This window comes from Peromyscus eremicus, chromosome 15 (genome assembly GCF_949786415.1).
Source record: "Peromyscus eremicus chromosome 15, PerEre_H2_v1, whole genome shotgun sequence".
Taxonomy (NCBI): domain Eukaryota; kingdom Metazoa; phylum Chordata; class Mammalia; order Rodentia; family Cricetidae; genus Peromyscus; species Peromyscus eremicus.
Window position 1 is genome coordinate 4,021,634 of NC_081431.1, and position 16,248 is coordinate 4,037,881.

The window sequence follows — 16,248 nt, forward strand, 5'->3', positions numbered from 1 at the left end:
GTCATTCTGCCCTCTTCCTCTCGATTACACCTGTTTCATTAACTCAACAACACTGATTGAGCTTCTTCTACAAGAGGCTGGCAATGGTAAAGGCACCTGCTGAAATACAACATGGGCTTGTAGTCTTACCTTCAAAGGACTTCTGCTGGCCCCGGCCTGCTAAGGAGACAGAAAAACAAAGAGATGCCTACAGTGTCCTGTAATAAAGATTCTGATAGAAAGCTCAGCGGTCACAGGAAGTGGCCAAGTTCAAAAGGGTGACAGGGATGGTGTCACCTGAGTTACTGCAAAAGCAAATAGAAAATGGAAGGTGAAAGAAATGGGAAAGGATGTTTGAGAAGAGGAGACTGCACAGAGGCACTAGGAGGAGAAAGCATTTGGTGGGCTGTGAGGGTCTGGTGTTTCGGTGGGTGAAGATACAAGTAGGTTCACATTTGAATTTGAACATAAAACTTAGGATGCAGTGAGAGGCATCTTGGGGATGAACAGAGTTCTGTTTTGTTTTAGTTTTGGGGGGACAGGGTCTAACTAAGAGGCCCAGGCTGGCCTGGAACTCTCAGCAGTCCTCCTGCCTCAGCCTCTCAAGTGCTAGGATTTCAAGGCATGGACCAACATGTCTGGCTAGGTTGAAAGTTCTTGGACAGAGAGATGATGAAATCAGCCCTGATTCCACAGCAGTGGTCTGAATCTACTGTAGGGTGAGGAGAAAGAGCAGCTTTTGTGTAGAACGTGATACCCTCCCCAATCCTACCCTCCCACCTCTCACCCTGCCCACTCCCAACAGTTCTCTTTCCTCTTGGGTTAGTCAGTATACACGCCAAGAATATTGTGAAGGTTGCACAATTCTGCTTTCACTGAAGAATACCATGAGCCTGGTGCAGCTCCTACATACAACTCTCTGCAGTTTTATCCAAAGTGTCCTTCAAAGATACCAGAGGACTGAAATGACTTGCTAGAAGATGCTACCAAAGCCTTTCTTTTTCTTCTTTGCTTTTTCTTTTTCCTTTTCTTCCTGGTGCTGGGGGATGAACCCAGGGTCTTATATATTCTAGGAAAGTAGGCAAGCTCTCCACCATTGAGCTGTTGAGTTCTAGGCCCATCTAAACCCTTACACTCCTATCTGCCATTCCAAAACCCCAGGGGAATGTTGGGCATGCAGCATTGTACTCATGATCATCTTGCTATTAGCCTAAAATAGTCGGAAGGTAGGTGAGGTGAATGAACAGACAACGGAAAAATCCACTGTAGTGGATTTAATTTCATAGCCATACCCTGATGCCGCAGTCTCCTTGCCAACTGCTATAGATCTCTGCTGTGAGAACTTTTACCTAGTTCAAGTTGTTTTCATTTAATAGGGTTTAAATGTCATCTGGTTCCTAATGCACAGTAGATATAGGGTGCAGAGCAACTTTTAAATGGATCCATCCCTTTCCAAATAGAAAATGGAACTGTCCCAGTTCATTACAAATCAGCACTTGAGACTATTTATTGAGTGCCTGATTATGTAATCAGATTTTGGCATAGGGTCGGAGAATAAAGTTAGAAAGAAAGAAAGAAAGAAAGAAAGAAAGAAAGAAAGAAAGAAAGAAAGAAAGAAAGAAAGAAAGGTGTCCAGACCTGGTCAGATGAAAAGAACGTGAGACCGTGGTCAAGCTGGCTGGGTCTCTGCATGCTGGTGTTGCCTGACTCTTCTGGGAGAAATGAGCAAATGTCATTCACCCAAGATAGGGTACCAGCAGACCAAGGCAACAATGCCACTCCAGTCTAGTGAACCAATGAGTTTAACTGGAGTTGCTTACGGTTTAACTGGGTTTCTTAGAGGAACTTGGACAACTTATAGACAGCTACACCACCAAGGAAAAGCCTGTCTTCACCCCAGCCATTATTAACTACTTACATGTCCTTGGGGAGGGAAGGGATCTCGTGTGTGCTACCTCATGAATGCTCCTCTCACTTCCTTATGCCAACAGGACAATCTGAGGGTCCTGTGGGTGAGGGCCCCATGCTGGTAGTCATAACTACCCCAATTCATGAGCACAACAGTCATGCCAATGCCCAGAGGACAGAGTTCCCCAACTACTAGTCTCTGTGAGTCCCCTGCCTTTGAGCCTGGAGGCTAACTTGACATATTAGACATTCCCCACTTCCCCAAGTCCAGTGATTTGTGGTCCTTTCACCATGGTGAGCGTAAATCTCCACCTGAGTGTGACCGCCATCAGTGTTCCACGCCCAGCGACAACAGTCTAACTTTAGGTGTTAAAGTCTAACTTTAACAGTCACTTCAGCGTTTTGCACACCTAGCCCAAACTCACACTACAGTCGGTGACAAGAACTGAATCCCATCTCTGGGTTCTCTCACACTGGCTCCCTCTTGTCTTGCTAATTCACCATAAATTTTGAGCCACCAAAGTTCAAAACAAAGCTGAATCCTGTATTGGGCCTTGAGCCCTGAGTCACAGTTGAACAGTGGCTTCTTTCTTTCCATGTTAGCTGGATTTTTCCTCCCTTGTGGCCCAAACAAGAATCAACTTTGTGACAATAATTCATTCAGCGCTGCCTTGGAACAGGCACTGTGTTGGGAGGTGACAAGTTCTGCAGTGACCCAGGTGTGTCTTCCGCTGACAGAATGCTGGGGTGGGGGAGGCCAGTGAGCCCAGCAAGCAGAGGACCCGATTCATTCACTTGCAGAGGTCAGCAAAGGAATCCCATAGAAGAACGGCTTTCCAAATGTTTAGAACACCTAGGTGTGGGAGAAGACTCTCTGGAGGCAAGAGGGAGTGAGTGAGACCTGGAAATGAGCTCCCTAAGAGCCACACCGACTGGACTGGGACCTGTGTCACTATCTAAAATTGAGTGTGGCCAGAAATAGTTGTTGGGGGTAGTTTGGGAAAGGAGCTCCTCCTTGAGTGTGGGGCTGTGCTGCATGCAGGGTGGCCATCCCTGCTTACTGACCTCCACCCTTAGTGTCTCTGTCAGCTCTGCTCAGTCCTTTATGCTTATCTCAAACTTGTACCTAAAACTTCCTCTCTTCAGCGGTACTTTTTGTGCCTTGTAGGGGATTCTGGGGTCTCCAGGTCAAATTCTTTTTTCCTCTCTCTTTTAGTTTTTCCAAATGTTCCGATTTGCTGTTGGCTAAATATATTTTTAAAGCACTTATTATTCTCTGTTGGGGATTTTGCAAATTTTAAAACATTAGCTCTGACATAGCCAGGGAGAAAATACACACAATTCCCTTACTCAACAATACAAGGCAACACAGAGCTAAATGCCAAATGGCCACACCAGGCAGGAAATGGTTAAGGAATGTAGGGGGAGGGATATTGCCCTGGCCTGGAGGTAAGACCTTAAGAGAAGTTAGAGAGGCAAGTGATTGAGGCGGTTACTCCAAAAGGAGTTTCCAGCTAGAGACAACAAAATAAAAGGTTAGCTGTCAGGAGTGTGCGGCTTGCAGCCTCCATCACAAACCCGCCATGGAATGCAAGAGTCAGAACCTACCACACCTGGGAGAGTCACGAGGATGCCATGGGGTGCCTACCTCCCGCCAAGCTACTGGGCCTGTCTTAGTCAGTTGAAGCAATCAATGGCTAAGGAACCTCTCAGGATGATGATCCAGTTACAGAGGGTAATCACTCTGTATTGTATTGACAGGAGTCAATCATTCTTAAAACAACCCTTGAGGTAAAAGCATCATTATCTTCAGTTCTAGGTGAGATAAATAAATAAATAAAACATAGAGATGCTAAAAAAAAAACCAAAACCAAAACAAAACAAAACAAAAAACAAACGTGCCCATTGTGTGTAAATCAGAAGTGTCTCATGGGTTGTGCTCATCTGCCTCAGAGGCCTTCCTTCCAAGCAAAGCTGCCAACAAGGAAGAATTCGAATCACATGCAGAATTGAACATGCTCTTGTAGTTGTGGTAAAAAGAGAAACAGATGAAAAATATTTTTTTGATGTTTTTAGAGAAAATCCATTTTAATAACATATTTGCTTTCTCCAAATATCTCAAAAATATCACTTAAACATATAATCAGTATAAAAACTTTTCATTTCACTTTGTTTTTTTTATGTGAACTCTTCCAAATTCATCTGTATATTTTTAAACCTACAGCATATTTCGATTCAAATGCTAAATCTGCAACAAAAATACTTAATCTGTATTTATATTTCACATAATTTATGGCTGCAAAAGTATTCACATACCTGATTTATTCCAAACACACTTCAAAGTTTTCCAATTTCTAGGGTGAGTACCAAAAATAGTTTTCTCTCTTAACATCTACATCCATAGTGTTCAGTCCAGCTGCTTTATTTTAGAACTGACTTTAAAGTAAAAACCCCATGGATTTCAAAACTGTCTAAGTGATTTGTTAACTTCGTGGGTCTCTGTACTATTGTTCATGTATTTTTTTTTTAGTTTAGCACACAGATGGTGGGTTATCTTAGCTCACCGTTCCAGGCTACAGTCTATCATACACATGTTATCATGTTTAGTTTTCCGCTTTTTCTCCCACACTGCCCTTTCCTGGACTCCCTTCTTGCTCTGGTTCCTTTTCTTAGCCCAGGTAGGTGCCCCCTCTGCCTCCCATCAACCTCTGTTCCCCACTTCCCTTACTTCGGACTCTCTCCTCATCCCCTGTCTAGTTTTATGACCCCCACACACATACAAACACACTCCAATGTACATTTCTCATTTTAAATATAGATTCCACACATCCTGGTTTTGTCTCTGTCGCTGTGATGAAACCCCTGACAAAAAGTGACTTATACGGGCTTATCTTAGCTCACAGTTCCAGGCTACAGTCTATCACCGAGGGGTTGCCATGACAACAGGGACCCAAGCAGCTGGCTTGTCACATCCACAATCAGGAGCAGAGAGAAATGAACACTTGCACGCTCAGTGCCTGGCTTGATTCTGCCACTCACATATAATCCTGAACCCAACCCCCAGGGCATGGGGCTGCCAGTCTTAGGCTGGGTCTTTCCACACCAGTTAACACATTTGAGACCACACAGACATGCCCAGAGACCAGCCTGATCTAGACAATCCCTCACTGAGACTCTTCTTAAGTGATTCTCAACTGTGTCCAGCTGACAATGAAAACAAACCAGCCCGGAACATACTCGGGAAAACATGAGATATTCAGCTTCCTGTCAATTCAGTATCAACATAAAATTCAAAAAGGTCTTTCATAAAACAAAATTACTAATGTCTACTTTATATTCTTTAGTAACTAAAGAATTAATTAGCATAACACTCTTGATTACAATGAAAATCTGCCCACTAAGTGACTGATTCATACTGTTTAAAAAATTAAATTTCCACATAATTTTTATGCCTACCAAGCTAGATCACAGATAAGCTTTGCTTTGCTCAGAGCCTCAAGTTAGCTTACAGGGTCACGACAAGAAATTTAAATCCCCCTTCAGTTATTGAATATCTAGCAAATACTCCTTTTGCTTCAAGAGTATTTTAAGTAAGAACTAACCGTGAAACGTTTCAAAAATTCTCCACCATTCTGCCAATGCTTTTCTTCCCCCAGGTAGGTGCCCACTCAGCCTTCTTGTCACCTGCCTCCCATCACCCTCTCCATCCCCACCTCCCTTAAAACCTCTTCTTCCCCCGTCAACATCACCTCCTTAGATTTATGACCAACACACACACACACATTGAGTGTTGGCAGAGAGCACAGATAACTGTCTTCTGTTTCCACATTTCACACGAGGATGAATCATAGAATGTGCACACCTTTAGGATAACTTTAAGAACTACACCCACGAGCTCGCTCTGAAGCATCTTCAAAATGTACCATTTAAGTGGAACAAGGAGCGGGGTGTTAGTGGAGCACACCTTTAATCTTCGCACCCAGGAGATAGAGGCAGGTGGATTTTTGTGAGTTTGAGTCAGCCTGGTGTTCATAGTGAGTTCCAGGCCAGCCTGGGCTGCACAGTGAGTTCTGAGATAGCCCATGCTGCACGGTAAGACCCTATCTCAAAACCAAACAAACAAATAAAAAAGAGGAGCAAAGCATCAGGCAAAAGACAAACTTCTTGTTTTGAAACTGCACTGAGTCCAGGGAGGCGTGGTGGGACACCCCAGTCCATTGGACATCCTAGTTTCAGCTCTCCATAAGACACCCCAGTCCGTAGGACACCCCAGTTCACGGGACACCCCAATCCCATCTCTCCGAGGCAGAGGCAGGAGAGTTGGAGGCCTGTGGGGTTTCATAAACTTAGCTTCTTGAGAAGCTAGAAAGAGACCCTCCCTCAAAAGCCAAGGGCCAGGCCAGGCAGCAGTGGCACACGCCTTTAATCCCAGCATTCGGGAGGCAGAGCCAGGCAGATCTTTGTGAGTTCGAGGCCAGCCTGGTCTACAGAGGGAGATACAGGACAGGCACCAAAACTACTCAGAGAAACTCTCTTGGGGTGGGGGAGCCGAGGGCCAGGGGTGTAGAGCACTTGTCTGGGGTGTGAGAGCTCCTGGCCTGAGCCCTAAAGTCAAGCAAGCAAACACAACAGGCAACCCAGTCCTTATCTGTCATGAGCGCCCTTCACTGTGACTGTAGATGTACCCAACCTTCTTATTAAATAAGAAACACAGAACCAATGCAAAGAAGAAAGCCAAGAGGTCAGAGCTAAGAGCTAAAACCTTACCCTTCCTCCTGCAGTGGTCCTACCTCTCCGAACCAGAACTACCCCTGTGTTAAAGTCTTTATATAGAGTTCCTGTCCTGCCTTCTCATTGGTTGTAAACCCAACCACATGACCGCCTCGTCACAGCCTGTCTGTATAGGCCTCCAGGTTTTCCATGATTAGTATTGAGATTAAAGGCATGTGTATCCAATACTGGCTGTATCCCTGAACACACAGAGACTTACCTAGCTCTGCCTACCAAGCGTAGGCAGATTACAAGCGTACGCCACCACTGCCCTGCTTTCCTATGGCTTGCTAATAGCTCTGACCCCCGGGCAACTTTATTTATTAACATACAAATAACATTTTAATACAAATAAAATATCACCATATTTCCCCTTTTCTATTTTAATAAAAAGGAAAAAAGAAAAAGCTTATAACTAACATAAGAAAAACAATAACTATATACAATATATACAAGTAATAAATACTTAAACAAGGTCTAGTTCATTTGTATTTGACAAATTCAGAGAAAATAATTCCATTATCTATTCTATTGTATTAATTTACTTTCTATCCTAATTAATCTTCAACTATAACTAACTAATCTTCAACTCCCTCAGAGACCCAAGAAGGAGATAATATTAGCTAACAAAAAAAATAAAAACAGGAAGTATATGCAAGCAACTTCCAAAAATTTGTGAGTTGACAGAAACAGCCAGCTGCCTGGACAATCATCTGAGGTTTCTCCACAGTGTTGGGGCATCATCTTCAGCCTATAGGCTTAGCGTATCTGACAGATTCATTTGTGAAGTAGAATGTACACAAGGTCAACAGTTCAACCTCACATTGGGTGAGAGCAGTCTATATACCAGAAACACCTGAATTCCACTAGTGTCATGTCATGATTCAGGATTTTAAATTCTGGAAATTGTTGATGTTTTTTGAATTCAGCTGTCCATTCTTCTTGTCTATGTGTGTATGTGGCTTCATTTCAGCATCCCGCTCTTCTCCACATTCCTCTATTAAATGCCATTCTTCTGTTGAGAGGTGTGAGCTTAATTACTCTTCAAGAATAACTGTTTCAACTATCTTCCCATTGCACATCAGAAGCCATTGGCCCACTGCCTGTTCAGCTGCCTTCGAAGAAAAGGGCACTGTACCTTTCCCGGATTGCGAAGGCCACTTCAGGGATGGTGCCATATTGTCCTGGCCTCAGAAGATGCCTTTTGATAAAGCCATAACCACACTTGTTTTGACAAGAATCAGTAGTCCTTTGTTTCGTTTCCCGTCTGTCCTGTTTGTCAGCAGTTGATTTGAGGATACTTTGTTGTGCAGTGGCTAACTTTTGCCACAATGAAAGTTAACTCTAATAGCAGTTTTTTCAATGCCCATATTTTCTCTGAAGTAGATTGGTACTTCCAGGAGCCGACATGTCTCATAGTCATAACAAAAAAGAAAAATTTTCTATGTTATTAAAACATTTTAAATGCCATATTCTGTAGATCTCTGAAGGGTTTGAAGATAACCTGTCTATCTAAAATATATCTACTCAATCTTGAAAACATACCTAATATAACTACAAGTTCTATTATAATGTCTAACTACTAATTTTCATTTCTTTATATCCTAATAGTTGGTAATAACAACATTCAAGGATCAGAAAATTGCATTACATTGTTAAATGAATGGTACAATTAGAAATATACATATAGCATTTTCTAACAATATCAATTTCAATATATATAATTTGTATACAATATAAAACAATCCAATCCAATGTAAAGTATTTACATTTTTCTTTTATTTCTTTCTTCTTTTTTTTTTTAAATAAGAACCTTAAATCTAATCTCCTTTGCTTAGCCCTTTTCCTAACCCTTGACAACAACTTGTAATCAACCCCCCTAATCAATGAAAATTATCCCAGACCCAAAACCCATTAAAAGACCAAAAAAACCACCCGCCCCACACCACCTCTTTGGAAATGTGGGTGTCGTATTCTTGAAATTGCTTCCTGCTGAAAAGAAAAATTTTAGGTTAATTGTCAAATTCTAGGAAAGGTAACTATATCTTTTATTATCCAGTCTGTGTATAATGCCAAAGTTCAGGGTTTATCTCAAATCCTTATTCAAGTAGTCTTTGAGACTGGATCATCTCAGCTAGCTCTCTCAAAATTGCTCTGAGCACTTTGGAGTTCAAAGCTGATCTGTAGATGATGTTTGTCAGCTTAGTGATGTTATTATTGTCCACGTGGAATTGTTGTTGTTTTGGGGCCCCATCTTCTTCCTGAAGACTTCAGTTGATGTTAGGCCTGACCGTGATTTCCTGCAAAAAACTGATAAGAGACTCGAACACAAAGACTATATATGTGGCTTTTTAGAATTAGTTAGTACTCTATATGACCATTTATATCTTAACAAAGTTTTTAAAATGTATATATGTCTATATATATTAATCTTGTAAATTTTGATATAAAATTCATACTTTAAGAAAAGTTTAAAGAATCAGAACAGAATCAAAGCAGCTTTAGGTGATAATTTTCTTGGACTATTTAAGTCCTTGTCACCTTCTAAGGTTTTAAACAAATTATTCAGTTCATCGTTTTTTACCCCAACAATAGTTCTTAGATGAGAAATGTCTCCAAATAATCTTTGAAAGTCATTAAGAGTCTGTAGTCTATCTCTCCTAATTTGCACCTTTTGAGGTCTGATTTTTTGAAGTTCTATTTTATATCCTAAATAATTAATAGAATCTCCTCTTTGTATCTTTTCAGGAGCAATTTGTAATCCCCAGCAAGGCAAAATTTTCTTTACTTCTTCAAACATTCTTTCTAAAGTATCTGCATTTGAGTCAGCTAATAAAATATCATCCATATAATGATAAATTATAGATTTAGGAAATTTTTTACGTACTACTTTTAATGGCTGTTGTACAAAATATTGGCACAAAGTTGGGCTATTCAACATTCCCTGTGGGAGAACCCTCCATTGAAATCTTTTAATGGGTTGAGAATTATTATAAGTAGGCACTGTGAAAGCAAATCTTTCTCTATCTTTTTCTTGTAAGGATATTGAAAAGAAACAGTCCTTTAAATCAATAACTATGAGAGGCCATCCTTTTGGTAACAGAGTAGGCAAAGGAATTCCAGATTGTAAAGAGCCCATTGGCTGAATTACTTTGTTAATTGCTCTAAGGTCTGTTACCATTCTCCATTTACCAGATTTCTTTTTAATAACAAATATAGGAGAATTCCAAGGGCTGGTTGATTCTTCAATATGATGAGCATTTAACTGTTCTTCCACCAGCTCTTCTAAAGCTTGGAGTTTCTCTGTTGTTAAAGGCCATTGCTGAACCCATACAGGCTTGTTTGTTGACCATTTTAAAGGTAGAGCTGTTGGTGTTTTTGGAAAATTATCAGTTGTTGTTCTCTGTTCTTGTATGACATGGATGTCTGGTGAGTACTCATTAGAATAATATCTTTTAATATTTCTCTCAGAAACATGTACTAATTTATGATTTGTTTCTGAGATTGGAGGGATATTAATCTGAGTATTCCATTGTTGTAACAAGTCTCAACCCCACAGGTTCATAGCTATGTTAGCCATATATGGTTTTAATTTTCCTTTCTGTCCTTCTGGACCTATACATTCAAGCCATCTTGCACTTTGTTTCACTCAAGATAATGTCCCAATTCCTAACAGTTGTACGTTTACCTCTTGAAGAGGCCAAATTGGATGCCAAAATTCTGGTGCAATTATGGTAATGTCCGCACCTGTGTCTACCAGACCAGACAACAAAACACCATTTATCTTTATTGTTAGTTTTGGTCTTTGTTCACTAATAGAAGTTTGCCAAAAAAATTTCTTTATGTTTTTTCCTGAATTTCCTATTTTCTCTGTTTCATTGTCTCGACCAACATGATTTATTCCAATAGACATTTGGTTATTTGGTTGCTTTGAGTAGGGGTTTCCTCTACAACTGCAGGAAAGGTTTGAACTGGATTTACTGTGGGGGCCTGCCTGAGTTACGCTTGTCTTCTCTGGCAGAGGACTTTGACAGATGTAAAATTCACAGGTGTCTATATAAATGAATTCAATATTCTACATAATGACAGTACTTTAAAGAAAATAGGTTTGAAAGTCCTGTGAGATGAATCTACTCCAAATATCAGTTGGTTGTGCTCCTCACATCATGTGACTTCCTCTGTAACTGAAGAAAGTCCTTAACAAACAGGATTTTGAATCGATCATATTTTGATGCTCTTAGGAAGATTTTGCATTCAAGGGCAATTGTTTGGTTGATTAATTGAAGAACTTCTGGGTTTTTTCCCTCCAGAAAAAGCTGTACATATTTAAGATTTGAGAAATGCTGTGACATGATTACCAAATAAAACCAAGTATTTCACATCCACCACCTCAGGTACCCTTTAAAGAGTGGTGGGAATACTTAAGATCTAATACACTATACATTAACAGTAATTAATAAATTCTTATTTTATCATTTTGGGGCCTGGGGACTGAATCCCAGGCATTGCTCTTTCAAGGCAAGCATTCTACCACTGAGGAAAACCCCCAACCCCAGAATCATTTTTTTCACAGTGGCTCTCCAGATCTCCACACTGTGAACTAGATCTTCATCTTACAAAGAAAAGGCAGTGGCCTTCTGTCAGATCTCCCCATTTCCAGGGCTCCCCATCTCTAGGGACTTCCATGCTATTTTAACTCCTGAGCTGCCACATGTAAGTGAGATGGTACAGCATTTGTTCTAGACCTTCTAGCTTATCTCACTTAGCATGGTTTCTTCCAGGTTTATCCATGTTGTAAGAAATGGATTTCCTTCTTTATCAGGCTGAATCATATAGATATAAACTTATATCTTTATATATCTGTCTATCTCACGTTTTCTTTATCCATTCACCCACCAGCAGGCCTTAAGCTGTTTCCGTATCTCAGCTATTGTAAACTGTGCTGGAGAGAGTAGAGTCTAAATATCTCTTCAAGGTACTGATTTCATCTCCTTTGGATTGATACCCAGAAGTAGGATTGTTGGACCATATGGTAGTTCTGCTTTTAATTTTTTTTTTTGAGGAACTTCCAAAACTGTTTCCCTAACGACTGTGCTGAGCTTATACTAGTTGTTAAACGTCCTTCAGATCTTCTGCTTGTACCTTCCCAATAGAATTTCCATGATGAAGATGGTAATGTCTTTGGCTACCTCTCCATCTAAAAGTGGTTCTCTTTTGGTTGTGAGAATTCAACTCATCTTAACAGGCCAACATTATGAGCTAGGTCCTGGTAAGAACTGTTTAAAAATATTTATTGAACATTTAATTCCAATTTCAGGTAATTAATACTGATTCTCGTTTAACTGTTAAGAGAAAAGTTATTTTTTAAATTTTTGTCTTTTCGCTGGAAGTGTCTAAGACAGTCTCATGTAGTCCAGGCTGCCCTCGACTCCTGATCCTCCTCAGTCTCATGTAGTCCAGGCTGGCCTCGACTCCTGATCCTCCTCAGTCTCATGTAGTCCAGGCTGGCCTCGACTCCTGATCCTCCTCAGTATCATGTAGTCCAGGCTGGTGTTGACTCCTGATCCTCCTCAGTCTCATGTATTCCAGGCTGGCCTCGACTCCTGATCCTCCTCAGTCTCATGTAGTCCAGGCTGGCCTCGACTCCTGATCCTCCTGCTCCCACTACTCAGGAGCTAGGACTGCAGTTGCACACACCACAGGTAGCCCACTCTAAGTTGGTTTTGGCTGCTGCTATAACAGAATACAACAGACTAAGTAATTTATAAAGATTTTTTTCCACATAGTTTTGGAAGCTGAGGAATCTAAGAGCATATCTTTCTCACTGTGTTATAACAGGTGAAGGCTTTGTGAAGAGAGGAAGCTAGCTGGTAAGACAGACAGTAGGTGTAGATGTACCCAACCTTCTTATTAAATAAGAAACACAGAACCAATGCAAAGAAGAAAGCCAAGAGGTCAGAGCTAAGAGCTAAAACCTTACCCTTCCTCCTGCAGTGGTCCTACCTCTCCGAACTAGCTACCCCGTGTTAAAGTCTTTATATAGTGTTCCTGTTCTGCCTTCTCATTTGTTGTAAACCCAACCACATGACCGCCTCGTCACAGCCTGTCTGTATAGGCCTCCAGGTTTTCCTTGCTTGGTATTGAGATTAAAGGCATGTGTATCCAATACTGGCTGTATCCCTGAACACACAGAGACTTACCCAGCTCTGCCTACCAAGTGCTGGGATTACAAGTGTATACCACCACTGCCCTGCTTTCCTATGGCTTGCTAATAGCTCTGACCCCCGGGCAACTTTATTTATTAACATACAAATAACATTTTAATACAAATAAAATATCACCATATTTCCCCTTTTCTATTTTAATAAAAAGGAAAAAAGAAAAAGCTTATAACTAACATAAGAAAAACTATATACAAAAACACAATAACTATATACAATATATACAAGTAATAAATACCTAAACAATGTCTAGTTCATTTGTATTTGACAAATTCAGAGAAAATAATTCCATTATCTATTCTATTGTATCTAATTCACTTTCTATCCTAATTAATCGTCAACTAACTAATCTTCAACTCCCTCAGAGACCCAAGAAGGAGATAATATTAGCTAACAAAAAAAATAAAAACAGGAAGTATATGCAAGCAACTTCCAAAAATTTGTGAGTTGACAGAAACAGCCAGCTGCCTGGACAATCATCTGAGGTTTCTCCACAGTGTTGGGGCATCATCTTCAGCCTACAGGCTTAGCGTATCTGACAGATTCATTTGTGAAGTAGAATGTACACAAGGTCAACAGTTCAACCTCACATTGGGTGAGAGCAGTCTATATACCAGAAACACCTGAATTCCACTAGTGTCATGTCATGATTCAGGATTTTAAATTCTGGAAATTGTTGATGTTTTTTGAATTCAGCTGTCCATTCTTCTTGTCTATGTGGCTTCATTTCAGCATCCTGCTCTTCTCCACATCCCTCTATTAAATGCTATTCTTCTGTTGAGAGGTGTGAGCTTAATTACTCTTCAAGAATAACTGTTTCAGCTACCTCCCCATTGCACATCAGAAGCCATTGGCCCACTGCCTGTTCAGTTGCCTTCAAAGAAAAGGGCACTGTACCTTTCCCGGATTACGAAGGCCACTTCAGGGATGGTGCAGGAGGAAGGGTAAGGTTTTAGCTCTTAGCTCTGATCTCTTGGCTTTCTTCTTTGCATTGGTTCTGTGTTTCTTATTTAATAAGAAGGTTGGGTACATCTACAAATGGCATCCAACGTGGTAGCAAGGGTTTCCACCTAAAATCTGAGAAAAAAGATTCTAAAACGGAGCTAAAAACAGTTCCTAATTGTCTCTCTCAAATGAGCGGCAGCTGCTGGTTTGAGGTACTTGTGGGTTGCTAGCGTGTGTGCTCGACCTGCAGTATGGCAGGAATGAGGCCTCTTCAAGTGGCACATTAAGCTGCATGGTGGATTTAGCCTTTGCTGGTGCAGAGCAAAAGGGGAGGTTTCTGGGCTGCACGCTGCTTGGATAAAGGCATGGTCCCATGTTGGCTCCCAGAGCTGGTGGTAAGCATACCGCCGCCATGTTGGGAAGCTGAGGTGGGCAGAGCCGGCAGCCACAGCTGCTGCAGTTTAAAGTAATAGATTCACAATAAAACAGATTCAGATGTAATAGTTTACAATGTGTGTAAAAATGTACGTAGGCTTGAAAGAGAAAGAAAAAGGAATATATACAGTTATATAAAGAAATAAATAGTTTTTAAAAATAAAGTCTTTAAAAAGACAGTAAAGGTAGTATATAAAATAAGCCACGTAAAGATGGATATTACACAGAGAATCTGGATTGTGTTGTCTTTGGGATTCTTAACTGCAGAGAGATATTTGATTGTAAAGGAAGCTGAGTTAAACCAATATGTATATTTTAAAGATACCTTGACTTCAAAATTTGGATATAAGGATATGTTACTTTGGAAAAGAGTCTCTGCTTTTGTTCCCACAGAAAGCCAAAGGCTATGGATTTGTTCCAGATTAAGATACATCAGGTTTGACCAGCCACGACCCCCTGAAAGGTCTCCGATGACACCATGGCCCAGATGATCCAACATCCAGAATGGTTTGAAGGCAACTGGCTCAGAGGATACACCCTCATGGACTATTCCATAATTCTAAAATTTTCTTTGTATCCCCATAAGATACAGCACCCCTCTCCAGCAGGAAGTAGTAAGAGAAGCTACGCCCAAATTCCCAAATTATATGTAATTTTACTTTGTTAAGGTTAAAACCTTCCTTTAAAAAAAAAAGGGGGGAAGTGCTGTAGGATGTTCTGTATGCCAAATGTGTTGCTAATTAGTCAATAAATAAAACACTGATTGGCCATTGGCTAGACAGGAAGTGTAGGCGGGACAAGGAGGAGAATAAAGCTGGGAAGTGGAAGGCTGAGTCAGAGAGACACTGCCAGCCACCACGATGAGAAACAGCATATGAAGATGCTGGTAAGCCACAAGCCATGTGGCAAGGTATAGATTTATAGAAATGAATTAATTTAAGCTGTAAGAACAGTTAGCAAGAAGCCTGCCACGGCCATACAGTTTGTAACCAATATAAGTCTCTGTGTTTACTTGGTCAGGTCTGAGTGGCTGTGGGACTGGCAGGTGAGAGAGATTTGTCCTGACTGTGGGCAAGACAGGAAAACTCAAGCAACAAGCAGGTGTGAACAAGAGAGTGTTGACAATATCAGGAGACCCTCCTCTCCTGTCAGTCAGCAGGACCCTCCTCCCCTGTCAGTCAGCAGGACCCTCCTCCCCTGTCAGTCAGCAGGACCCTCCTCCCCTGTCAGTCAGCAGGACCCTCCTCCCCTGTCAGTCAGCAGGACCCTCCTCCCCTGTCAGTCAGCAGGACCCTCCTCCCCTGTCAGTCAGCAGAACCCTCCTCCCCTGTCAGTCAGCAGAACTCTCCTCCCCTGTCAGTAAGCAGGACCCTCCTCCCCTGTCAGTCAGCAGGACCCTCCTCATCTGTTGCTCCTCTGGGAGAGCAGACAACAGGATGACAGAAGCTTGCATGGTAAGGGGATAATATCTCTATTTAATCATGGCTTTCACCATACAGATTTCAACTGTCTGACTCTTCAGAGAAAGAGGAAGAGGGAGAGAATAGGAGGAGGGATGGAAGGAGGAAGAGGAGTCATCTTGCCTTTATAACAGATCAACACACAAGATAACTATCTTACTATTGTGACAGTCTCAGAGGTCTTCCCAATACCATCTCAGTAGCATTAAATATCATCATGAATTTTTTTAGGGGGGTGGTGCCCTCACTTGTACCACTGTGCTCTGTATAGAGGACAGAAGACACATTACAGGAGTTCCATGTAGGTCCCAGGGATCAAATACAATTGTCATGATTTAGAAAAAAAGACTTCTTTTGAATTATGTCTATGTGTGTATAGATATATGCATGTGACTGTAGATGTCCTTGGAGGCCAGAAGAGGGTGTCAGAAGCCCTGGAGCTAGAGTTACACTTGGTTGTGAGTTGTCCATTGTGGTTGCTGGGAACTGAACTAGAGTCCTCTGGAAGAACACTAAGTCCTCTTAACTAC

At 41.3% G+C, this 16,248-nt stretch overlaps 1 non-coding gene across 1 annotated transcript; it reads left to right on the plus strand.

Moving 5' to 3' along the window:
- The first annotated feature begins 15,641 nt into the window (after positions 1–15,641).
- On the plus strand, positions 15,642–15,773 carry LOC131925933 (U8 small nucleolar RNA). Its single transcript, XR_009383422.1, has one exon. It is a non-coding gene; the product is annotated as a U8 small nucleolar RNA (small nucleolar RNA).
- The last annotated feature ends 475 nt before the right edge of the window (positions 15,774–16,248 follow it).